At 43.3% G+C, this 25,310-nt stretch overlaps 1 long non-coding RNA gene across 1 annotated transcript; it reads right to left on the minus strand.

The window, feature by feature from the left end:
* Nucleotides 1-245: 245 nt before the first annotated feature.
* Nucleotides 246-14,798, minus strand: LOC134481747 (uncharacterized). The gene is made up of 2 exons (XR_010057514.1): nt 14,202-14,798; nt 246-1,194 (listed from the first exon to the last, which is right to left on the minus strand). It is a non-coding gene; the product is annotated as an uncharacterized LOC134481747 (long non-coding RNA).
* Between the last annotated feature and the right edge of the window lie 10,512 nt (nt 14,799-25,310).

Genomic DNA, 25,310 nt, shown 5'->3' on the forward strand with positions numbered 1-25,310 from the left:
GAGGAGGCCAAGGCCACAGAGCTGGTTTCCTGGGAGGTCTAACCTAGGTCAAGGTCTGAATGCAGTATTCCGTACCAGTTATGATGGGTCTGCCAGCTCTCCTTCATGGTAAATTAAATAACTACCCTTTTAAAACATAAGTCAAAATAAATGTATACAGTCACAGGACCTATGTATTGTGTATTTATATTACAAATTAAACAGGGTGTGTTTCCAATGCAAAAAAAAAAAGTCACACTCTGGTACCCTCTTCAATAGAGAGCACATTTTAATAGGTAATTTATTTCTACAGCTCAATAGTCAAACTCTAGAACACACTGTACCTGAAAAAGCCTTGACTAAACCTCCCTCACAGCATCTGATTTCTTCAGGTTCTTTTCTCCTTCATCAATAACCATTTTTTAAAATATTACTTGTTTATGAAATTCTTAGAGATTCAGAGCCTTACTGTAAGTTGAGTTGCACATGGTATGTTTTGAATTGGTTTCCTTCAAGTGATGTCAGGCTTGCCTAAACAATTTGCCTCTTACCTGGGAACCCCAAGGGTCACTGAGGAGCCAGTAGGAGGGCTGCAGGAAAGAGAGCCTGAGGTTTGAAGCTCTAGAGGCTACAGGAGAATAGGCCAGCTCCATATGTTCAAGAATCCAGCCAGACAAGGCTGATCCCAATGAGTCCTGGGGTTCTTGCCTGACACTGATGAGGGTTGCTAGCTGTTTTCACAGGGAAAGCTGTCTAAGAAGGAGCTGTGAGGAAGTCTGGGACAGGCACATGTCAGATCACACAGATCCAGCCCTCCCACTGCTTACTGATGTGCTTGTGAGAAAGAACCCCCAACAGAGCCGAGACTCTCCAGAGGCTCTCAGGCTTGAACAAGGCAGGTCAGCTGGCAGGCAGGGGAGGGTGCAGAGTCAGCCTTGGACTTGTTTGGACTTCCGCCAGGTCTGTTGTAACAAAGTGCAGTAAATGGCAGAAGTTCCCCATTTTTGTGGTAATAGATGCTGGAAAGCCGAGAGTCTGTGCATGGTAGAGCCCCTTCTGGGGCTTGAGAGCCTTTCTGGGGCTTGAGAGCAATGATCCATTCCAGAACTTTCTCCTTGTCTTGTATGTAGTTGTCTGTTTTCTGTGTCTTCATCCTTTGTGTTTATCCAAGTTCTGGGATTAAGATCTTCCCTAATGGCTTCATTTTAACTTCACCTTTGTAAAAACAAAACAAAAGCACTGTAAACAAAGCTACATTCTTGAAACATTGTTAAAAATTTATAGTAACATCTTGCCTGGGAGTAAGTAGCTGCTGTGGTTTGAGTGTGTTCCCCAAAGTTCATGCGCTGAGAGCTTTCCCTCCGTGTATTAGTGCCAGGACATTGGGCTTGATACCAGGTCATTAGGACAAGAGAGTTCAACGCAGAAGTGGGTTACTACGGTGGGAGTGCTAGACTTAGTATAAAAACATGCCTGGCCTCTTTCTTGTTCACTTTCTGTTCCCATGTACTCTCTAGCTCTCCTACAATTTGCCCTGGGATGACCCAGAACAAAAGCCAGCACTTGATAACATTCTCTTTATAAAGGTGTCCCTGACCTCTAGAACAGTGAGAAATCTTTTTTCTTAAAAACTGCACACACCTTTAATTCCAGCACCGGGAGCTAGAGAGGCAGGAAGATCTCTGAGTCCGGGGCCAACCTGGTCACCATACAGGGTGAGTTCCAGGACAGCCAGAGCTTTACAGAGAAGCCTCATCTTGGGGGAAAATTTCCCAGTCTGTGGGGATTCTGTTAGAGCTGCACAAAACGGATGGATAGACTCTGGCCTTTCCTTTTTGCTTATTGTTTTTGAGACAAGGTCTCACTTCATAGAGTTGGCTGTCCTGGAACTCACTACGTAGACCACGCTGGCCTTAAACTCACAGAGATGTACCTGCCCCTGCCTCTATGTTGACATTTCGAACCAGATTGAAACTGGATGTCCTTTTACCTCTACCTCTACAATGCTGGGTTTACGGGCAAGTACCTCATGTCTGTCTCGAAAGCTATTTTTCTCAAGAGAACACAATTGATACCCTGCGCCACTCCTTTGCACAGATCCAACTGTGTCCACCTACCTACAAAAATACTGTCCTCACACCCCCATTCTGACATTGAAAACCAAGTCACACCAGTCTGGGAAAGGGTCCTGTTCCTCAGCTGTGCAACAAGAGGGAGGCAGTGCGAGACCCCAAAGTGTTATCATTCATTGTGGCCTCATTACAGAGAATGGCCCTGCCATTCCAACAGATCTTTCATCTTCATAAAATCCAAGGTAGGGAAAATTTCCTTTCAATTATGTCCTATATGCCCAGATTCTGTGAATTTACTTGTTACTTGGTCTCAGGGTTTTCTTTACCTACACTTTGAAATGAATACTATTCTCAAAGGTCTAGCTGGGCACTGGGTGTGGTGGCCTTGGATTATTTTTTTCTCTTTGTTTCTGTTAAGTCTGGCCTGGGATGCTGTGACAAACACTTGCCGGGTGTGGCTTGGTCTGCACCTCCTCCTCACACAGGTGAAAACAGACAAGCTGAGAGCAAACAGGCTGGAGGGTTTTTGCTCTTGGAAATCCCCTGTGAAGCCAATTCCATTCCAGATCTTTCTCAACACTCAAAGGAGGAACACAACAGCTGATTGCCCCCCATCCCACACCCCCATAAACACACACTTCCCTGCCTGTGATTCTACATTCTAGCACTGGAGGGGCAGGGTGTGTGTGTGTGTGTGTGTGTGTGTGTGTGTGTGTGTGTGTGTGTGTGATATGTATATTAACGGATCATTGGGTTGAAAGTTAAGTAGATTTGGAGCATTAGTTGGGTCCGACAACTCAGTATGTAACTCCTGGGATTCTGCGGGAGATATACTGCTTGAGCCTGGTCCACCATCATTAGATGGCTTCACCAAGGCTTCCACAGGGCGGTTACCCTGAGAACCAGAGACCTATTAACTTTCTGTCATCCTGGCCTTCCAGAGTCTTGAGTTCCAGTCTCGTGCCCCAAGTTTATGGGCTCCATCTACTACTGAGGAATAAGTAGAAGCCAAAAGCACTGGGAAGCTGAACTCTCTTAGCAATCAAAATTGCTAAGCCACCTTCCTCATTCACAGGCTATGGCCTTGAAGGACCCAGAGAAGAGATACTTCTCTGTAGGTGTAGCCAGGGTTGGGTCATTTGTTCTTGGGCAAAGTTAGGGGAAATAAAGGGGTCCAGGGCCACCTCCCTCTCTGGTATTCCTTAGTTCCTTAGGTCTATTGCTTTCCTTCTTTGGTTCCACTCCTGACTCACCCCTCCACAGCCCTTGTCTTTAGAAGTACTAGAGTTCACAATCACCTTCCAGGGATGGCAAGAGCTGAAACTGGGAAAGGTGTAGCAGCCTTTGACCTTGCACGACCCTGGTCTGTGACTCACTCGATGGACTCCCTGGCTGTTCCCGTTCCTGATAGAGGAATGCCAGAGCTTACATGGAAACAGCACAGGCTTAAAAGGAGGGCTGGACTGAGGTTGCAAGTGAACTCTCACAGCACTTGATACAAAGCGATGCCTTGGTGGAGATGGTAACAGTCACCTCTAGGGAGCATCCCCCACCCGATGCCACTACAACATGGCAATCATGGCAAGAGACCGGTACTGTTTCAATTCCCATTTACCAGTGAGAAACCTGCCACAGTGAGGTCCAAGAAGGCAAAGTTAACACAGTGCAGAGCCAGGTTTCCAGCCCTGGAGTTTGTGATCTGAACTAATAAAAATGTGGGTATTATTCACTTCGTTGTATAACTCAGAAGGCAGGGTAAAGTCAAGTGCCATGTCCAATACTGCACAGCCTGGGAGAAACAGGAATGAGATAAACGGCTCCCCACCCTGACTCTAGACTTCTCCCCAGGCATAGGGTGGGGCCGTTGAGGGGTGGTGGAGGAAGGATGTAATTGCATCTTGCATCTGCCTAGTCCTTCTCCACCTTGAATTTCTACCTTCCTCCTGAAGCTGTGAGCTCTTGTTTCAGGTGACAGGAAGCCACTGGAAAAAGAGCCAACTACTGAGTGATCCGGTGAAGAAATCAGAAACCTGCACCTGCCAATCCAGGAATGAGTCCAACACGCCCTATGGGACTGACACCTGGCTGCCCAGGTAAAGTGTCCAGATGCCCCAGGCCAAGGGAGGTGAACACGGGAGGAAGTTTCCAGAAAGACCTATGTGAAGATGTAGAAAAAAAATCCAAAAGGCCATGATGTGATTTAAAAGACAGGTTACAATCAGTGTCTCTTAGTTGGGAAGAGTCACACAGAATAATGAGTAGCCTTTGATTGTATCAATATGGAGAGAGCTGACATTGACTGGGTTCTTACTGGGTACCAAGACCAGTGCTTCAAGTTTACCTCAGGGCTAGAGGTGAGGAAAATACATCAATAGTTGATCCAATAAGAGAAAGATTCTGGTAGTTTCCTTACTCCAAACCCACTTTTTTTGGGTACTTTTTAATTCTTGATGACAGGACATTTCAAAGATGATTTCAGAAAATATCAATGGGACTGGAGATATACCTTGGCTGTAAAGCACAGCTCTAGCATGCATCAGGCTCTGGGCTTGATTCCCCACCACTGTGGAACCAACTATGGCAGTACAGGCTTGGAATTCCAACACTCAAGAGGTACAAGTAGGAGGATTTGAAGTTTAAGATCATCCTTCCACACATTGGGAGATTGAGGCCAGACTGGGAAACATGAGACCTGACTCAAGAGAAAGAAAGAAAGAGAAATTGGGGGTGTTTGGGGGAGGGAGGGAGAGATGCAGGGAGGGAAGGAAGGAGGGAAAAAAGAAAGAGAAAAAGAAAACATTGCAATAAATTCCCGTGAATTAATCTACTAGTTGCAGCATCACAGGCCAGTCTTGCTTCAAGGACTTCATGCTTCTATTGGACTGCTCTGAAGTATCATACATATTATTGTGCATTGTAACACCCCATTATTCACACAATAATATATATCCCAGAAAGGACTGTGGCAACAGCAATATAGTGTGTGATAGTTGATTCTGGTTGTCAATCTGGAACCAACTACAACCCAACCAAGGTGGTAAGCCTGTGAGGGATTTTCTTGATTTGGATCATTTGAGGTGAGAAGATTCTCTAAATCTGGGTCATGAGAGTCAGAAGTCACCCCAAATCTGATCAACACCTTTTGATAGCAGCCCACATAAAAGGACATGGATGAAGGAAGCTTTTGGTTTTTGCATACTTGCCCTCACTCTCAAGTTCATCTGTCCTGTTCCTGAGCCATTTCTTCAATGACATTAGAACCTACTTCTTCAAGATTCCAAAATGGACTGAAGACTGAAAGCTCCTTAGTGCTTTCTGGGACTCCAGTATCAGATTGGGGCTGTTGAGACACACAGTCTCATGAACCGAATAAATATCAGATCCTTGGCCTTTTGATCAAGAGACATCTATTGTTGGACTACTCAGACCACAGCCTGAAAGCCACTCTGATAGTTACACATCCATTCTATCAGTTTCGTAACTCTAGAGAACCCTGGCGAATACACAGTGTTAGCCCTAGAGAAAAATGGAATGACTTTTAACATCAGCTGAGGAGCCAACCTCTTTTCAGGTATCTGGTTGGCGTTGTCGTGTATTTTTACAGTTGGTTTATACAAATTGGAATAAAGCAGTTTAAACATCACAAGTCTCTCAAGTCCCTAACCCACACACAGGGCCTGTCTCCATGCCGTTTATTTGTTGAATGAAGATTGTGAATCCTTTGCCCTGCACTATTTCTCATGGTTTATATTTGTTGGTCATGTCCCTGTGATACCATCTACCATGTTCTTCTGACCCCAGGGTTTCCTGTAGAGCTGTTGCTAAGATCTACTGGTCAGACTGAGTTGATGTTATGGTTGTTTGTGGAAGATGTTTCAGCAAGCTTGGCAACCCAGTGCGTAAGCATTCTTGTTTTCTGAGTGTGGAGCTTCAAAGCAAGAAAACAGCAGCGCTGATGAATGGATGAGGGTGGGAATGTGGGTCTTCTGACTCTTGCCCTTCTGTTCCATTGCTGGACTGGAACCTAGATTCTAGAACCTTCTCCTTGGGTTCCAAGAATGACATAGTTGCTCTTCAGTCTTTACCTTCAATCAGAGAGAAGCCAAGATAGGAGCAGGGCTGGGGCACCAATTAAGCCTTTCTAGAATACGTGGTGTTATTTAAACAGATGCTGAGAAAAGAGGTTCCCAAGCCTTGGTAGGAAGAGGAGTCTCTGATCCTTTATTCTGCCAAGAGTCTGGAAGCCCCGAGAAAGAACTCTGGTGTGGATGACAGTTTTTATTTTCTCTTTCTGTTTTTACATACTGGGAACAGGTTTCCCTGAGGAACAGTTCATGTCTTAGACTTACTCATCTTAGTTGAAGGGAAACAAATGTGTGCCCCTATGTGTTCTTGGATGGACACCTGAGGTGATAAACAGAATTCTCCTGGGGGAGGAGAGAGGAAAGGATTTCTCTATCCTCATCTCCCCCACCCCAATGAGTATTTCCCCCCATAAGCACCCCCCCCCCCGCAATTCCCACTATACTGAGCAGGTGGCTCTAGATCCCAAACCATAGGCCAGAAAGAAATATTCCATTCCCAAGCAAGAGAACATCACTCTGCATCCTAAAGTGTGAGGCAGGGGTAAAGATGACTCAAATGCCTAATACCCACGAGAGCTGGCATTTGTAGAGTACATAAAACGTATCAAACAGTTCATATAAAGCATCCAACTACCTGGCTTCCACTTACAGCGGCTCTGCATACTGGGTTACCTGCTTCTGTAATCATAACTTGCAGATGAGGAGGACCTGTTCGTGTTAGAGAAGGCTGTATTCAAATGAAGGCTTTTCTCATCTAGAGGCAATAGTATTACTCTTGTACTATGTGGTCAACTAAATTAAGATGTCTCTTCGAATGGTTATAGTAATGAATTAACAGGAAAAAATAAGATGTTATAGAGTTTGGGAGTGGCCCCAGGAACACATACTGGGAGCCCTAGTGTCCTGAAACCTGGCATCTACCATTTTAAGACAGAACTTGGATGTTTATTCAGCATACATAACAGATGTATGGATGAAAGTTTCAACAGGAATTGACCCTGGAGAAGCAATAATTAAGCATTCTCTCACTCTCTGTTGAGGACAGAAAGGACCTCCAAGGACTATCAAGTTCCTGGGTGACATTCACATGCTCTAACCTGGATGCTAAAAACTAGCCTGGATACGTGTTCAGGGTAGATGAACTGGAAGGAAAGACTCCCTATGGGAAGCTCCTCTAGCAGGCAGGAAATCCATACACAGTTCCAAAGCTTACTTAGTGGAGCAAGGGGGCCCTGATGCTGGGGTAACACTGCTAGGGTAGGTTAAGCTTGCTCCACAAAACAAGCTTAACACCTGCTAAGCCCACGTTCTTCCTGCTGAAACACTGTCATCTTTTGATGGTTGTCATGTGACTGTGGTCTCATTTCAGCTCCCAAGAAGGCAGAACACCATTACTATGTTATGCAACTTGCTGGCTTGTTTTTGAATTTAAAAAAAAAATGTTTTGCCCACATTCAAGGCCATAACAGCCAAATTTCCCCCAACCTCACTGGTTTGTCTCACAGGGACATTGCCAGGGAGAATGACATTACTCTACCTAAGCAGCCTATATACCACAGTATATATCACACTCTTTTCAAACAAGTTAACCAGCTTCTGTGGCCTTTGCCATTGGGTTTTGTTTGTTTTTGACACAGGGTCTCTAGTCCATGCTGGTCTCAAATTTATGACATACTAGAGGATGACCTTGAACTCCTGACCCTCCTGCTTCTACCTCTGGAGTGCTGTGATTACATGTGTGAATCTGGTACATGCAACGCTGAAGACTGAACCTAGGGACTGATCTTAGGACTTTGTGTATGCTAGACAACCAAGCACTCTGCCAACAAATATATATGCCCAGTCCCATCACTGGATTTTACCAAAAAAGGACATAAATAATTGATACTTTACATTTAAGTTTCTTTGTAAGATCCTTAGTGAAAAGCAGAAAGGAACTGTAATCAGGCTGGAGAGATGGCTCAGTGGTTAAGAGCACGGACTCTTAACTTCCACAGATACTGAGTTCAAATCCCAGCAACCACATGGTGGCTTATAACCATCTGTGATGAGAACTGATGCCCTCTTCTGGTGTGTCTGAAGACAGTGGCAGTGTACTTATATATAATACATCCTTTTTTAAAAAAGGAAGTATAATCAATACAAAGGGGAGACAAGTGAAGGAGTCCATTTTGGGGCACTGACATGAAAACTATATTTTTAACTGAGGAAAATTGTTGAAGAGGGCAAGAGGTTATTACTAAGCAGTCTTAGTCAAAGTGTGGCCCTGTCCATCTTTGTCACTGTTCTGGTCCCAATAGGTCATAAAAAAATGCTAATCTGGCATTAACTTGAAGAAACCAATCTGGCTCCTGCAGGATGATCTGTTCCAGGGAGTAGCCTCTTCAGTATAGGTAATTGTTCTCATCTTGGGGATGATCTGTCCTGATGGCTCACCATTACTTGGACTTGGTTTTAGTCCCTTGTCACGGAGATAATTTATCAACCAGTCCTGTGGCTCCTGGAATGCAAGGTGACTCAAGAGGAGAGTTTCAGGACAAGGACTTCTCTCCATGCCTTCAGCCTTGATGTGGAATGAAGTTGGTTAGATAGACAGATACTCCTTGAGAGATTAAAATGCCGTCAGAGTCCAGCATAAATGGGAGCCAATGTCAAAGAGACAGATGGAGGTAAAATGAAGGCAGAGCTCCCAACTCCTTCCTGATTTTTAGTTACCCTAGGGACCGATGGATGGAGGAGCCAGGGCTCTTCAGTGAGAGGAAATTCTTGGTGCCTGTTACAGCATCCTTCCTGGGTTTGAATAGTCCCACGTCTGAAGGAATTAGGGTATCCTGGCTTAGTGACAACTGGTGCACAAGAGGCCCACAAGCTGAGTTGGTGTAAGCAAAAGGACACAGATGTTTAAGTCTGAACGTAGAAGCACCATTGTTAAGAGGATACAGGAAAGTGATTGAGGCAGAAGACATCACTTGAAAAAAAATCCCAATAGGAGCCTTCTTTCTTTTTAAAAAGCTTTGTGAATATAGACTACTGAGAATGAATTCTAATGGGAAAGACCTAATGTCACATACGAGACCTCTAAGCTTTGATTTCTTCTGGAAAGAGGACACTCCAATTTGGCTTTGAAACCAGCTTTCTATGTATGCAGTTTAGGCTGGCCTCAAACTCATGGTCCTTCTGCATTAGCCTCCCGAGTGCTAAGATTACAGGTGTGAGCCACCATGCTAAGGATGGCTTTGTTTAGATTGTGATAATATCCCCCCTTTGTCTCTGAATGATTTCTGAATGCCGAAGGCAGCATTCACTGTCCTTGTCGTTTTCCAGTTGGAGTGACCTGCTCTCAAGTGAAGCTGGAAATACAAATGACAAGTAGTCAGAGCCAATAAGACCCACTTGGGCCAAATCCAAGCAGCTGAGAGATATGGACGGAGTGACTTAGACTCCGCTTCTCTGAGGCTTATTACTACATTGATATTGTCTGTCCTGTAGGTGATTGCCTTGGAACTCCAGGAAGAACTGCTCAGCTCATTTTACTAGAATCTGTACTTCTGCTAGTCATGGTGGTGACTGCCTCTGATTCTGTCACCAGACGGCAGAGATAGGAGGATTGCACCAAGCCCAAAGCCAATCTGAACTACGTAGCAAGATCCTGTGTCAAAAACAAATATGTAGAGTGGGGAGTGTAACTCAGGTGGTAGAGTGTTACCTACTCCCAGGGTCACAAAAACTGGGAGTGTTAGCACCTGTCTGTAATCTACAACTTAAGAGGCAAAAGCAGGAAGGTCAGAAGTTCAGTCATCACAGCTACAGAATGACCTTGAGGCCAGTCTGGAAACCCTTTCCCAGAAAACAAAATTCATAGGAATTTCACTAAATGTCAGCAAACAAGTTACATCAGTTTACACAGAAAGGCAAACGCAGTCAACAAGCCCAAGTACTTTCAAGAAAACTGGCTTGAAAGTAAGCGTTCATTGGCGTTGTTTTCCACAAGTTTGGCTGTAAATTCTTTAAAGAAGGATGGAGACGATGTGTGGTAAAGAGATGGGGTAGCCCTGGTTAGAATTCTGCAGAAAGTGTAGCAACTGACTACAACAGTCTAGTCATTCCCTTTGTGTAAACTTTAGGGTAATAATTCGTGTAGATAGACAGCGCTGTCATAGACAGTGCTATGTCAGAACTGTCAAGCTCTTGCCATTTTCTTTTCAGACATGTGTTATTTTGTTTCAACTTAATGGCTAAAATAAGTTGCCAACAATAGGCTATTTTACACATAAATCCTATTTAATTTTGTCAGTTTAAAAATTTATTTATTGGACTAGAGAGATGGCTCAGTGGTTAAGAGCACTGACTGCTCTTCCAGAGGTCCTGAGTTCAATTCCCAGCAACCACATGGTGGCTCACAACCATCTGTAATGAGATCCAATACCCTCTTCTGGTGTGTCTGAAGACAGCTATAGTGTACTTACATGTAAATAAATAAATAAATAAATAAATCTTTAAAAATTTATTTATTTATTTGTATGTTTCTGTGTTGTATGTTGTGTGTGTGTGGTGTATGTGTGTAAAATGTAATTGCAGGACCACCAGTGCCACACCGATACCCAGGTAGAGGTTAGAGGACAACTCCCTTAGGAGTTGATTCTTTCCTGATATCTTGTGGGATTTGGGAATCAAACCCCAGATCATCGGGTCTGTATGCAAGTACCTGTACCCACTGACCCATTTAAAGTTGTCCTTTAAGGATCAGTGGGAGGGAAAAGTAGGTAAAACAGTCTTCTAAATAAAGTCAGACATGTGTGTTCACAGATGCAGTCCTTGGTAACCAATGACCAATCACCACATAAAACGCTGTATGCAACATAGTCTTTGAGTGGGTAGCCTTTGTTAAAGACGGCATTCACAACACACTTAGGAACTCAGGAACACTAGCCTGGAACTTGTTAACACTGGCGTTCATTCTGGTTTGGAGGACACTGGCAAGGGAATGTGTTCTTTTAGAAGGTGTACGTACTTGAACAACAGTCTTTAATGGGTGGGTTGTGACCCCTTTGGTGGGGGTTTGGTCAAATGTCACATATCCAATATCTTGCATATCAGATATTTATGTCTGATATTGTTAACAGTAACACGATTACAGTTATAAAGAAGAAACAAAAGTAATTTTACAAGTGGGGATCACCTGAGCCGTATGAAAGGGTCACAGCATTAGGAAGGCAGAGAGTCACTAGCCTAGAGGAGCACAAACACATTCAACATACAAAAGAGCCAGGAATGACTCGCCCTGTACATACACAGACACCCTTTATATAATGATCCCGTTTCGACCTTTGAAGCAAAATCTAGATTTGACTCAGTGAACTAAGACGTCCACAGCACTGACAACAATCAAAACTTCAGACTTCTTACAAATTTAGGGGAAGATGCCAGTGACCACAGACAGACTCACTCTGATAGACATATGTGTCTCCTGTGTACAACAGCAGAACGTTCAGTGGGCAAAGCAAATGAGTGCAGATCACATTTCTAATAGCAGGACCACACAAACGGCAAGGCTTGCTTGTTTGTTTGTTTGCTTGTTTGTTTGTTTGTTTTTCCACCCGAATGCTTGTACCCTCCAAGAGCAGAAACATCAAATTTTCTATCGGTCATTTTCTATGTAGAAAGTTTACACAAAGTTCATATTAAAAAGGTGTATCTGCAATTTTGCATGTATCAAACGGACATGCCCTTAACTCTGCAAACTTCTACATAGCTTTTAGATAAAAGCTCACACACATAGCTTATACTCATTCCTGTCATAGATTCTCAGCATTGTTTGTGTTTATTTGGGCGGGGTTTCATGTAGCCCAGGCTGGCCTTGCTATGTAGCTCAGGATACTCTTGAACATTTGCTCTCTGCCTCCACCTCCTAAGTGTGAGATTTCAGGTCAGCTCTAACACTCTTGACTCACAGGACAGTAAGTGTACTGGGATCGCCCTAAAATAATAGGCACTTACAGAGTAGTCATTTAAAGGGCTTTAGCATAGGGAGATGCTTAACTGAACCTTGACTCTGTTAAGTCTCAATTTCCTGAGTATTAAAGAGCTTGACAAACTCAGCAGAAAGCGTAAGTGACTACCTAGGTAAAGATTACCTTGACAAAACCCCAAATATTTATCCTTTAAGCCTGGGGTTTTGTTGTTATTTTCTGAAATTTTCTCTTTCCTGTTGTCAGTTTTTGTTTCATTTTGGCTGTTCACAGATGTTACTATGAACAAAACAACATTTTAAAGAAAGATTTGCTAGGCCAGACATGGTGGCACATGCCTTTAATCCCAGCACTCAGGAGGCAGAGGGCCAGCCTAGTCTACATAGTGAGTTCCAGGATAGCCAGGGCTGTGTATAGAGGGCCTGTCTACAAACAAACAAATAAAAAGCAACAGAAAGATCTGGTGCTTCACACAGAGAGTTATGTTCTAGCTTTACGTCATTGAAATGTCTTTGCCTTTAGAAATCTCTGGATGTGTTTACATTTCACAACACCCCTTTATAAAAGTATGAATGTAGACAATCATTTCTTCATACTATGAAATGCAGTCTTACCCTTCTCATTAACACACAACCTTAATTCTTTCAGTTTTCTACATATGGAATTAGAATTCCTAACTCTCAAATCAGCGTACCCTGTTTCAGAGCCCAGGGAGAAAGCAAGTGGAAACAGTTTTCTGCACACTTGCCATTTATGAAAACATTTATGAATAATCTCAACTACTTTTTAAAAGAGAATGGATCCAAGGAATAAAATGACAGAATAAAATCAGTGACCACCACCTGTCCCCATGTGACTAGCTTCCCTGAAGCCATTCCTCCGTCTTTAAGCAGGTAACAACAGCAATCCCAGATTCAGAGTCACCGTAACTCTTAAACCATAACTCTTTTTTTTTTTTCCGGAGCTGAGGACCGAACCCAGGGCCTTGCGCTTGCCAGGCAAGCACTCTACCACTGAGCTAAATCCCCAACCCCTTAAACCATAACTCTTAAATGCCTGCAGTTTACCTAGACCTGCTCAGTAGCTGGCTCTCTACCTGTTTTCAAAAGAGAACAGCAGTGGGGAAAGGAGGGAAAAAGTCAGCAGCTTCTATATAATTATGATACACACACACACACACACACACACATTTCATATTAGGCGTGCCAAGAGTAACTTCAGCTAGCAGGTGTAGGGCAGATGAAGTTCTGCCCTGTGATGTTTTCAGGAGTCCTCTGGTCTTGGTCTCACCACCAAGAGGTTTGCCATAGCTGGAGGTTCATGCTAACCAATCACCACACACCTTTGGGATGCTGTATTCCTTCTAAGTAAGGAACTGGGTATACTAGACACTGAGCACACAGAAAGAGGTAAGAGGACAGCTTACAGGAGTCTGGTTTCTTCTTTCTCTATGTGGTACCCAGGCATCTAACTCAAGTCATCAGCCAAAGTACCTTTACCCACTCAGCATCTTGCTAGCCCCTCTTAGACAAATGTCTAATCGGTTCATTGCTACAGTCAGCCTATTTAAAACTCATCAAATCAATCACCGTAGACACAGACTGCAAGAGACTGATTCAGTAGATGGCATATAAAAACAATTACATTAATTCAGAGCATTTTAAGGTAAATCATCATAAGTTTATGAAAACATCAGTCAGCTAGAATTTCCTCCTCGGGTGCCCCACCCCACCCCTACCCCGTGCAGCAAGAATTCTGACGTGGTGTTTTCCATAGTTACAGAAACTAGAATAGCAATCTCCCAAATATCCTTGTCTCTGTGTGCCGTATATCCCATCCCTGCTCGCAGGTACAGAGTTCAAGCTTCTATGTCATACCTGCAGATGCCTTCATAGCTCAAAAGAAGTGCAGGTTGGCTTGAGTCTCAAAGACAAAGCTTTCTCTGACAAACAGAAGCCCACGTAACTCTGAAGAATCTAAGGACTCAGAGGAGCCCCCCAGTATAGGAACAGAGGTTTCCTATTACTTTAAAGTGAACCCAAATAGTTCAAAAGAACCTCAAAATGACAAGGGAACAGGAAGAAAACTGTAGGTACCTGTGGCCACTCCATCCCTCCGATCCCTTTTCCTATGAGTGGCTGGTTCCCCAAAAGTGTCATTTCTCTGGTGGCACCAATAAGCAAGGCTCAGCTGCCTCTCCTAAAACACAAATTTAAAAATGAATGGAAAAAAACAGAAAAAGGAGATTTCACCAAGGTGGCCACCCTGGGAATAACGGAAGAATGGACAAAGGGGTCTGGTGACCTCTGTAACACATACTATTCTTGCCTTTCTCTGAGGCAGTTCCTTCCTACTGGTTATGTAGCCTGCTTACCAAGAGAGTCTTACATGTTCCAAGAAGTTTGAGTCCCCAAGTTTGTCCTTATAATTAGTTTATATACATTTTTGTTGGTTTTTATTTTATATTTTCTGTGTACTGGTGTTTTATCTGCATGTATGTCTGTGTGAGAGTGTTGGATCCCCTAGAACTGGAGTTAAAATGTTGAGCTGCCATGTGGGTGCTGAGAATTGAGCTCAGTTCCTTTGGAAGAGCAACCAGCGCTTTATTTATTTATTATTTTTAATTTTTTATTCATTCATTCATTCATTCAACAGCCCAACCAGTGTTTCCCCTCTAAGACTGATTTTATGTATTTTATATGTACAAGTGCTTTATCGTTCTGTATGCTTGCACACCAGAAGAGAGCATCAGACTGTGAGTTGCCCTTGTAGTTTCTGGGATTTGAACTCAGGACCTCCAAAAGAGCAGCCAAGCATCCTTAGCTTCTAAGCCATCTCTGTAGCCCTTTATAAATATTTTTAAAGCCATGGTAAAGAAGCAAAGTCAATTATGAAACATTACAAACCACAGAAATTTGGTCTTAATTTCAATTTTTGGAAATTTATAGTAAGGAAATAAAGCTAAACAGAAAAAAACTAAAACCCTGTATTCGTACAGAGTTGCTGCTGTATAGTTTATAATAAAGAAAATTGAAACCAGATGTCTTTATGGTGGAATTTTATATAAATTATGGCATGTATGGCATAAGAGAAGTGTTAGTGTGTATGTGTTCATGTGTGGGTACATGTTCATGTGCATGTGCATGCATGTGGAGGCCAGAGGTCAACTTTGGGTGTCCTTCATTGGAGACATCCACTCTGTTTCTTGAGATACAGGGATCTATCTGCCTGTTTCTCCCTCCCCTGTGCTAGAATTACAAGCATATACCACATGATTGGATTTTTTTACGTGGTTTGGGGGCTCAAACTCAGGTTCTGTTACTAGTTTTATTTTTAAACGTGTCACAAACACACACAATGTATGTATGTATGTTTGTATGTAGGAAAGCATGACACATCATGCACATGGATGTCGGAGACAACTCTGTGTCGTTCCTGCTCTCTTTCTACCTTGATATGGATCTAGAATCAGGTCATCGGCTTACAGAGCAAATGCCTGTGCCTGCTGAGCCTTCATCCACAGTTTCTAGTTGTACTCAAACTTTAAAAACCTTTCTTGGAACTCATAAGATTCTCATGGGTAGCACGCCATAGAACCAGCAGGACTTGTATCGCGCGGCACTCAGATGTGTTACTGAGAGCATCAGTCACTCAGAAAGAGAACAGAGGGTTGGCTAGAGGGTTTCTAAATGATATAAGAAAAGGGAACCTGTTTTGTAAGACCACACTAGTGATGTTTGGGTTGGTCATCATCCCTGTGTTCTGTTTCTTACTTTTAGCAATGAACATGTGTTCTAACTCTTGTTCATCAATGGAGAGATATAAATTATATATATACATATATACATACACACACACACACACACACACACACACACATGTCACAGGGAATTGAACTTGGTTTCACCACTACTAAGTGGCATTCTAACCTAATTTTATTTTATGTGCATTGGTGACTTGTTTGCATGTATATCTGCATCAGGGTGTCAGACCTCGGAGTTACACACAGTTAAGAGCTGCCATGTGGGTGCTGGGAATTGAACATGGCACCTGTGGAAGATCAGTCAGTGATCGCAACCAGTGAGCCATCTCTTCAGTCCCCCTAACTTTAATGATCAAAATTCGCCCAGACTGTGTGGTGAGTTGTTTTCACGTGCATACTCTGGTCCAAACAATGCACTGTGCACTGTGCACTGTGCAGCTCAGCTCGGAGCATCAGCAGTCATCGTGAGAGTCGATGCAAAGACCTTGTATACCTTGGGTGTTGCTATTACATTGCACAATCCTCCACACACCGCAGCAGTCAGAGGGGAACCCAGACTTCGTACCAAAAAGGTTCACACGCTCTGATATTCACATTCTAGTTTCATTTTGACTTGAAAGTCACACAGAAACCAAATGATTAAATCTGCATTTCCTTTGAACTCTGAGTAAATGGTGAGGTAGGGATTCCCCTTGTAGATGACATTCCTTGCCAAAAAGGATTCTGGAGGCTCTCGGCTTCTGAAGATGTCAGCTGCCTTGACACCAGCCCGATCCAGCGGAATTAGACACTTCCTGTGTTCTGTGGGATTTCACAGGTCTCTGGCCAAGCTCGCGCCTCTGTAGCAAATCATGGTTGCTTTCAGATCAACAGTTAGTTCTCACAGCTCTCCTGAGCAGGAGAGAGGAAGTGAGAGAGGCTTGCAAGCTTTTGTTGCAGTCCTTTTTCATCTATTGAAGATTGGGAGGTACCAAGGTGCGATCAGCTCTGTTTTTCTCACAGTGGGGCGTGGTCCTCAGAGCGTGGTTCTCAGAGCCGGCCTCTAACTCGGGGCTTTGATAGTATGGCGCTGAGTGTGTTGTAGTGAGTAGTGCCGTGATTGTTTCCAAGTCAATCGTTTGGGTTAAATTCCCATCACAGTGACTTCAGGGAGAGTTTAAAAGTGTGGGCGCAAAGTTGAGACGGGGGTCCCTTCTGGTCCTGCCCGCACCCCGTCTGCACCTTACCACATGCTTCTGGGCTCCAGTCTTCGTGATTACTGATACCGTTACCTACTTAGAAAAGAACAAGCTTGAAGGTCGTTGAGGATGGGCCTCATCCTTCATAACCTGCTTTGGACCCCATCTTGCCTGTTTTTTTTAAAAGGAGGAAACATCCTAACTGCTCTTCTTCATGCTTTGGGAACTGGAGAGAAAAGATCACATTTGCCCTCAAGATCTAAGATCCCAGGACAGGGTACCATGGATTAGACATAGGTGAGAAAGGGGGCACAGCGTACTTTCTTGAGGTCCAGGCAGGGAAGACCTTCCTGCTTCTGGTAAAGAAACCAGGGGGATTCCTTGCACTTAATAGTTGTCTTTCTTTACTTCTTGCTAATCTGTGCTGCTGCATGATTTCAGAAAAAATCTTTGGCCATAGGGAGGAGAGACTGTCTGAACTTCGAAATGTCCCAAGATTGCTGGAGGCCTTTCTGGTAAAGATCAAAGGCCTGTTTTCCTCCTGAAGAATTGTCTAAATAGGCCTGTCAATCAGTTGAGCAGGAAAACGCCCCTTGGGAAAGCTCTCTGCTCCAGAGAGTACTATGAATCACACTAACCATGTAGCTCGGTATAATGGTCTCTTCTGGCCATTGTCCAGTCTTACTCCATGAGTGTTCCGAACTACTCTGAAACAAACAGAGCATCTACAATAGGTCAGTTGACTTACAAGAACCAGGGAACCATTGAAAAGCCTGAGTGAGGTCCTGGTAATACTTCCTTCCATATCCACACTGGTTACTAGCCCATTCAATCTCTGCCTGCGGCTCAATCCTGTCAGGCTGTAGTTTTGAGGAACCTGCCGGTCTCTTCTAGGCCATTCAGCTTGTTGGAGATCCTGTTCACACCAGTCCCTCGTCCTTCGTGCTTCTGCAGTACCAACTGTAATGTCTTCTTCATTTATGACACCATTTGCTTATTTGACTCTTCCCTCTTACAAATCTAGGTAAAAGTTTGTTAACTTGAATCTTTTTAAAAAAGAAAAGAGCTTCAAGTCTCACTGATCTTTTCCATTTGTTGAATTTCTTCTCCTGGAGAGAGATAAACATCTATTTGCCCCAGGTTGGGACAGGCCAAGTCAAGCATGGTGGGCCAGTTAGTATATTGAGCTCACAGGAGCACGAATGAACAGTTACAGAAGTGAGAATGATGTCTAAACAGCTTTATCCCTGAAAAATGCTATCCCATCATGGATAAGGACCCTATGGAAGCTGCAGCCCAGAATCACACTTCCACTCATGGACTTGAGCATCTTCCAAGATCACTCGCTGGGGAAGGCATGGGGGCGTAATGGCTAGAGTCCCAGGTGAGGGTACTCTGAGTACACTTTTCACCAATAGCTTCCTTATCATTACACACCTCCTTGTTGTTGTGTTCTTCTGCTTGCCTTGTTGCCATGGCTACTGGGCCAATGCTATTCTACTCTGTGATGTCTATGGAGTGATTGATGCCTCATCACAACATGTTGGTTCTCTAACTGCTAGTTCATTTATTTATGCTCTGGTGTTTCCTATGTTTCTTATTCTACCAACTTTGGTATTGATTTTCCTCCTTATTCCCCCTCTCTCTAGTTCTTTGAGATATAGAAAAGTTAGGTTGTTTATTTGAGCTCTTTCTTTTTACTCAATATTGTCATTTATCACTGTCAACTTTCCTCTCAGTACTTCTTGGACTGGGTCCTATGTGTTTCAGTTTACTGTATTTCCATTTTTATGGGTATTTTTTTAATAAAAAAAATAAACCAAACAGACCTCTTTTGGTTTCACACAAATAGTTGTTTATTTGTTTTGTTTTTTTGAGACAGGGGTATCTCTATGTAGTCCTGGCTCTCCTTGGAACCCACTGTGTAGACAAAGCTGGCTTCGAACTCAGAGAGAGGTAATTAAAATACTATATTATACTAACACAAACAGAAACCCACAAAACAAAAACATTTACTTCTTTTAAAGTGTCTCTGCCAGACATCTTGCTACAGTGAAATGAAATGTGCCTACTTCAGTTAGTGTTGTCATGGGATTTCAGTCTCTAAGTATTTGGAGAGCGTGTAGGTTTTATTTGTGTTGCGTATCCTTTGCGTACAGCATTTTCATAAAACTTAGTTTCCCAGGGAAACAATGGACATTTCATCACTGTGCTATGACCGAGGATCTCAGGAGCATGTGGAGCACACAGCTGCTTGGGAATCCCATAGTATGGCAGCTGGTTTCCCACATAGGAAGGGATCCAACAAAGCAAAGTTTACGGACGGCCACATATTTCCTAACTTAGTCTCTGGAGTCACATCCCTTCCTCCTGAAATGTTCTGTCACACAGACGGACCCCACTCACTGGGGGAGAGGTCTGTCAGCACCAACATGAATCCAGGTCACCAGAGGCCATCTGGGACCTGGGGTGGATGAGGCACACCTCTGGCACCCGTTGATTTGTGGCCTTTCGCATGCAGCATTGTATCCCTTCCAAGTCTCTCACTCCTCTCTCTCCATCGATTCAGCTCTGCCTCTACAGAAGCCTAACCAGGCTCCTCCAGTCCATTTCTCAACTCTATGAACCATCATAAAAACCTCCTTAGGATTTCTTTTGCTGTACCCTGTGTTTGTTATGCTGTATTTGCATTTTCACTGGTCTCATGATTTTTTTGTTTGTTTGTTTGTTTTCAATTTCCCTTCTGGTTTCACACAGAATTTTCAGTTGTTACTGGATTTTGTTTGTTCCCATGTTTGTTGTCCCCTTTATGGCCTATGCTCTGAAGAAATAGGTTATCTGTCAGCAGAAACCTAGCATGAAACCCAATATACAAGGATAGAATGTGGGGATGACTACACAGAGAGAAAGGTAGCCATCATACCAGACACAGTGGTCCGTAAAAGCTCGGAAAATCATCGGGGCCTACGGGGGGTCCTTCCCTGATTAAGAGTCCGAGCTAGAGAATAGTTCCTTATGGTTCCGGGCTCTGTCTCCTGCACTTTCCATAGTGTCATCCTTTCCACACACACAGTTCACATTTGCTGCTTTCACGTTTCCCTTCTTCCTGGAGTCCAGAGACTCTTCACTTTAAATTGTCCGTGTCTCTTTGAATCCATGCTAGAAGTGACCTCGCAAAGACTGTAAAAGTTGTGGCTCTCCTGGAAATATGACTGATGTTCATTGCATTTGTTAAGACCACAGCCACAGGTCTTCTGAGAGGACCATTCCTGCATTCGAGGCTGCCGTCGGCATTGCGCAGGGTCTGACCTTTAACCTCGTTAGAAGCCTTTGTACCCTCTCTCAGTTGTTTCCCAACGCACTGTCTGGGTATTTCCCAGGTCTTAACAAATGATTTTACAAGCACAAGTAAGCTTTATCTTCTTGTCATGCTTTCCTCTGGTGCCTTTGGATCTTATCTTTGCCTAGAAGCCATTTCGACAGTCTAGCACTGATGCCCACAGAGGCTAGGAACTTTCCAATACAGCAAATTTTGACTTTAAATTTAAAAAGTTAAAATATTAAAATAGCTCTTCATTTAGCACATTTGTCTCATCATATTTTATAGAAAGTCTAAACCCAGACTCTTCAATATTCTGCCTTGGAATCTCCTCAGATAGATGTCCCCATGTCAACAGGTGCATTTCTACTTTGTCCCAGGCAACAGTAGGCTCAGTTTCTTACCAGTCCTTTAAAAGGGCCTCCCGGGCTGGAGGGATGGCTCAGTGGTTAAGAGCACTGACTGCTCTTCCAGAGGACCTGAGTTCAATTCCCAACAACCACATGGTGGCTCACAACCATCTGTAATGGGATCCGATGCCCTCTTCTGGTGTGTCTGAAGACAGCTACAGTGTACTCATATATAATAAATAAATAAATCTTTTTTTAAAAAGGGTTCTTTCTCTCATGTGGAACGATGTTTTCCTCATGTCCCAGTGGCTGTCTCTTCAAAATCATTTAGTGTTTTCACTTTATATCTTCATCTTCATCTTTATACTTCTGGTTCTTATTTACTGTTGGATTGCAGAATTCTACTCACATTTTAGATTTCTGATACAGCATTTCAGTATAGTATAAATTTCTCCCAAAGGGGTACCATAAAGCTATAAGCGTATTTTATTCTCCCATGCTGTCTGTATACCAGAAATGAGAGCACCAGCTGAGTGGTTCCGCCTTAACATTCAGTCATGACAGCCACTCATGAACTTTTAGTCAAGTTGTTGGCCAAAGTCATGGCCATATGAACTTGGTTATGAGCAGCCTTTGGTGGCTGGCAAAATGGTATTGGTTATTAGATGGTGTGGTGGTGGTATTAGTTACTGGATGGGGTGGTATTGTTTAGTGGATGGGGTGGCATTGGTTATTAGATAAGGGTGGTATTGGTTATGGGATAGGGGTCTTAGTCACTTGCCACTGAACCCATTTTCAGGGTAGATGAGTGCTCCCATGACATCTGGCTTCCCTCAGAAGAAAAAGTAGCCATTTTACTATGTCTCGTAATCTAATCTGGGAAGTCACATACCATCACATGATCTCTGGGTCATATAGGTAACTCTGATCCAGTGTGGGAGGGGAGTACACAGAGGCAGGGCAGCCAGAAGGCAAGGGCCATTGAGGGATGTCATAGAGATCAGCTACCGCAGTACATATATTCATACACTTGAGCCTTTTTCTGTGACCTAGCAGTACCTTTTCCAACAAGGAGCTATTGAGTAGCTACCACACATGCTGTTCTTAATGCAAGGTAAATGCTAACTTCCAAAGCTTGCAAAGCAAGAGGAGTCTGAAGGGCTGGAGATGAGAATGAGTGAGTGAGGATAATAGTGATGGGTTGGGAGTGGGGGATGAACAAGCAATTGACAGGATTTGAGGCATTTGTGTTGAGTGATTTGTGAAACCACGGGAGACTCTGAAACCTAGCATGATCAGACTAGTTTTAATAGACTCACGTAGAATGTAAGCTGAAGAGAGTATGAGTGGAGGGAGGACCAGATATAGGGGTTCAGAAATTAGATCATGAAAACGCTGAGGCAGTGATTTGGAAGTGTGGTCTGAGAAAGCCATAAAGCAGTGAGAGTGGAGGCTGATGATGAGCCCATGGTGTTTTCTAAGGGATTGAATAGAGCATACATGTTTGCCAAGGCCAAAGCCTCAACTCCAGGTGTCTTTGCACACTGGGCCTCGTTATTCTAGAAAGCTCTTCCTCTTTGCCTTCAGCTCTTTAGACAAAATCCACCGTCTTCATGAAGTGTCTCCTAATGGAGCAGCAGCCTCCACCCTCCTCCTCTTTCGGCCTCCACCCTCCACGCTGCTCTTCTCTCACCGCACTCAGCAGCAGCTGACACGGGTTAGATGTTCCTCTGTCTCCTAATTAGAAATCCAAATCCATGACAAGTGGTGGTTTTGTAGGCTTTGGAAGCACTTACTTAGCACTAGGTACAGTGTGAATGGTAGGCATTGCACTCTGTTAAGAAAAAAAGATCAAGCTATCAAAATAAAAATACAGGGTTGGAGAGATGGCTCAGTGATTTAGATCATATACTGCTTTTGCAGAGGAGTTGATTCTCTAACTCGAACTCTGGGGGGATGGAATGCCTCTGGCCTCCATAGGTACCTGCACACATATGACATATCCAGGGCCCCCCACAAACACAAAAACATAAATTTTAAAGATATAAAAATTGAAAGAGTATATGTAAGAAAAGAAAGGCAGTCAGGTTTGGTTTGAGTAGGGACAATAATGAATCAGCTTTTACTAAGGAAAATGGCAGGAAGAAAGGCTTGATGATAGATTTTAAGTTAAGAGCAGCAAAGGGCTGGAGAGGTGGTTCAGTGGGTAATGTGCTTGCTATGCAAGCATGGGGATCTGAGTTCAGATCTCCAGCACCCATGTAAAAAGCACATTCATAATCCAAGCAGTAAGAGGAAGAGACAAGAGAGAACTGGGCTCACTTGTGAGTCAGTCTAGCCAATCAGTCAACTTTAGGTTCAGTGAGAGACCTTGTCGCAAAAAGTAAAATGGAGAGGGAGAGAAAGGACACCCAGTGTTGAACATGTAAACGTGAGTGTGCATTCACGCATATGCCCCTACATATACATGCACATGCATGAGCTTTGAGATGCCATCATAACCTCCAGTTGAGATTTGAGATGTCTAAATAGAAACCTGACAATGAATACACAACTCTGTATTTGAGGCAATGCATGTAGCTAGAGATAAGACCTTAGGTCTGTGTTCAAATGAATCTAATGCTCAGAGTTTGAGCAAAGAGAAAGAACAGGCAATAGCCACTGACAGATGATGCCATCAGGAAGATGGGAGGGAAACCAACTCCATGTTAATGTTCTAGAAACAAAATGAAAGGAGTTGTCTTAGCTACTGTTCTATTTCTGTGATAAAAGATACATTGCCATGGCCAAGGCAATGTATGAAAGGAAGCATTTACTCCGGGGCTTGCTTACATTCTCCTTCAAGCCACCACAGGAGTCATAGGCATGTCAAATGCTTCCCTGCTAAGTCAGGCATGATAAAGATTAAGAACTGTAATACAGGATATTTGATCATTCAGTGAACCCTGAGATTGTTATTTACTGTAAAAACAACAAGAACAATAACAAAGAAACAAACAAACAAAAACCCTTTTTCTAGTTGTGGTGTGGTTCAACCTTAGCACACACCTTTAATCCCTCTGGCTGGAATACCAACACAACCTTATTACACAGCTTTAATCCCAAACAATGAAGGTAACTTAAGTTTGTGGAAGCACCCATGTTAGAAAGTGATGTCTAATTGAGTGGCAGAAAAGAGGAAGCAGAGAAAGAGTTAATAAAATAGGATATTTGCAATTCTCACAAGGAGAGGAAGAAGGTTAACATAAGAAGGGACAGCTCAGAAGGAGAGAGGAGAGGCTGTTTTACTGGGGCAGTTACGGAGAGACAGGTTGCAGGAGAGAGAACAAGCTAGACACAGGTGAAGACAGAATAAACCAAAGAATGAGAAGGAGCCAAAAGCAATCAGAACAGATTGCTAAAGGTAGTTGAGTCAAGCAGAGCAATTCAGTCAGAGGTTGAGAGAGAAGTCAGATTGAATCAGTCAGCTTGAAGAAGAGTCTGAGCCAGAACGGCTGAGGTGAAGCAGCCATCCAGAGCTCAGAAAACACAGGAAAGGGTGAGCTCATTGAGCAGTGAGTCAGGGGCTGAGAACATTCTAGGTCTAGATAAGATGTAGGGAAGCCTAATACCTAAGATTGTAGAAGCTTCCAGGACTAGGCCTAGGTTAGCAGATGGAGGCGGTAAGTCTCTGAGACGACAATTACATCAGGAGAATAAAAGCTACTTCAAGTGACCACTCTCCTTTTACCACCCAGATCAATAGTGCTTCGACACTGAGAGAACAAGGCCAGGCTTTGCACAGGTGAGACAAGCAAGGGAGCTAGATCGATGACTAGTATCTCTGGTTCCTAACTCAGCAGTTCTTGACCTATGGGTCATCACCCCCTCCGGGATTGAAGGATTGTTTCTCAGGGGTTGCTTAAGAATATCAGAACGCACCAATATTTGCATTGTTATTCATAACAGTGGCAAAATTATAGTCATGAAATTGCAACAAAAATAAACTTATGGTTAGGGTTCACTACAACATGAGGAACTGTATGAAAGGGTCACAGTATCAGGAAGGTTGTGGTGAGTTTTGCATTACCAAGTGAACAAATGTTTATATTTAACTAGAATTCAATGTATTATAATTATATATACATATATATGTATATAACATATACTCAGACATATAATTATTTATAAATACTTCCTTAGCCCGTTCCGTGAACCTAAATCACATGTTTCTTATTAGAAGTTAAAGTATTCTTTCTCAATTGTAAACCCCAGCCCACCCAATTGTCACCCAACCCCAAGCAAACTGCAGTTTATTACATTCTTTGAAAGGATAAAATAATCAGCTCAAAGTGCACACCAGGAAATGAATCAGCACAGTACCATCTGGAGGAAGCCAAGCTAAGGATACGGCCAAGACAGCTCAAGGCATCTTTTGGCTGCAGAATTCGGGGTATTAAATTCCCAAGGCTCTGCATGCCTTGGAAGGTAACGCCTGTAATAGTAGACACGATAGCACAGAGAGGTCGCGCCTGCCATGAATTCATGCCTGGAATGAATATTGTAGGGCAAACACTCACTTAGCTTGGTCTTTCACTTGGAATGTGAGCCTCATG

The sequence above is a fragment of the Rattus norvegicus genome, chromosome 14 (genome assembly GCF_036323735.1).
Source record: "Rattus norvegicus strain BN/NHsdMcwi chromosome 14, GRCr8, whole genome shotgun sequence".
In the NCBI taxonomy this organism is placed as follows: Eukaryota; Metazoa; Chordata; class Mammalia; order Rodentia; family Muridae; genus Rattus; species Rattus norvegicus.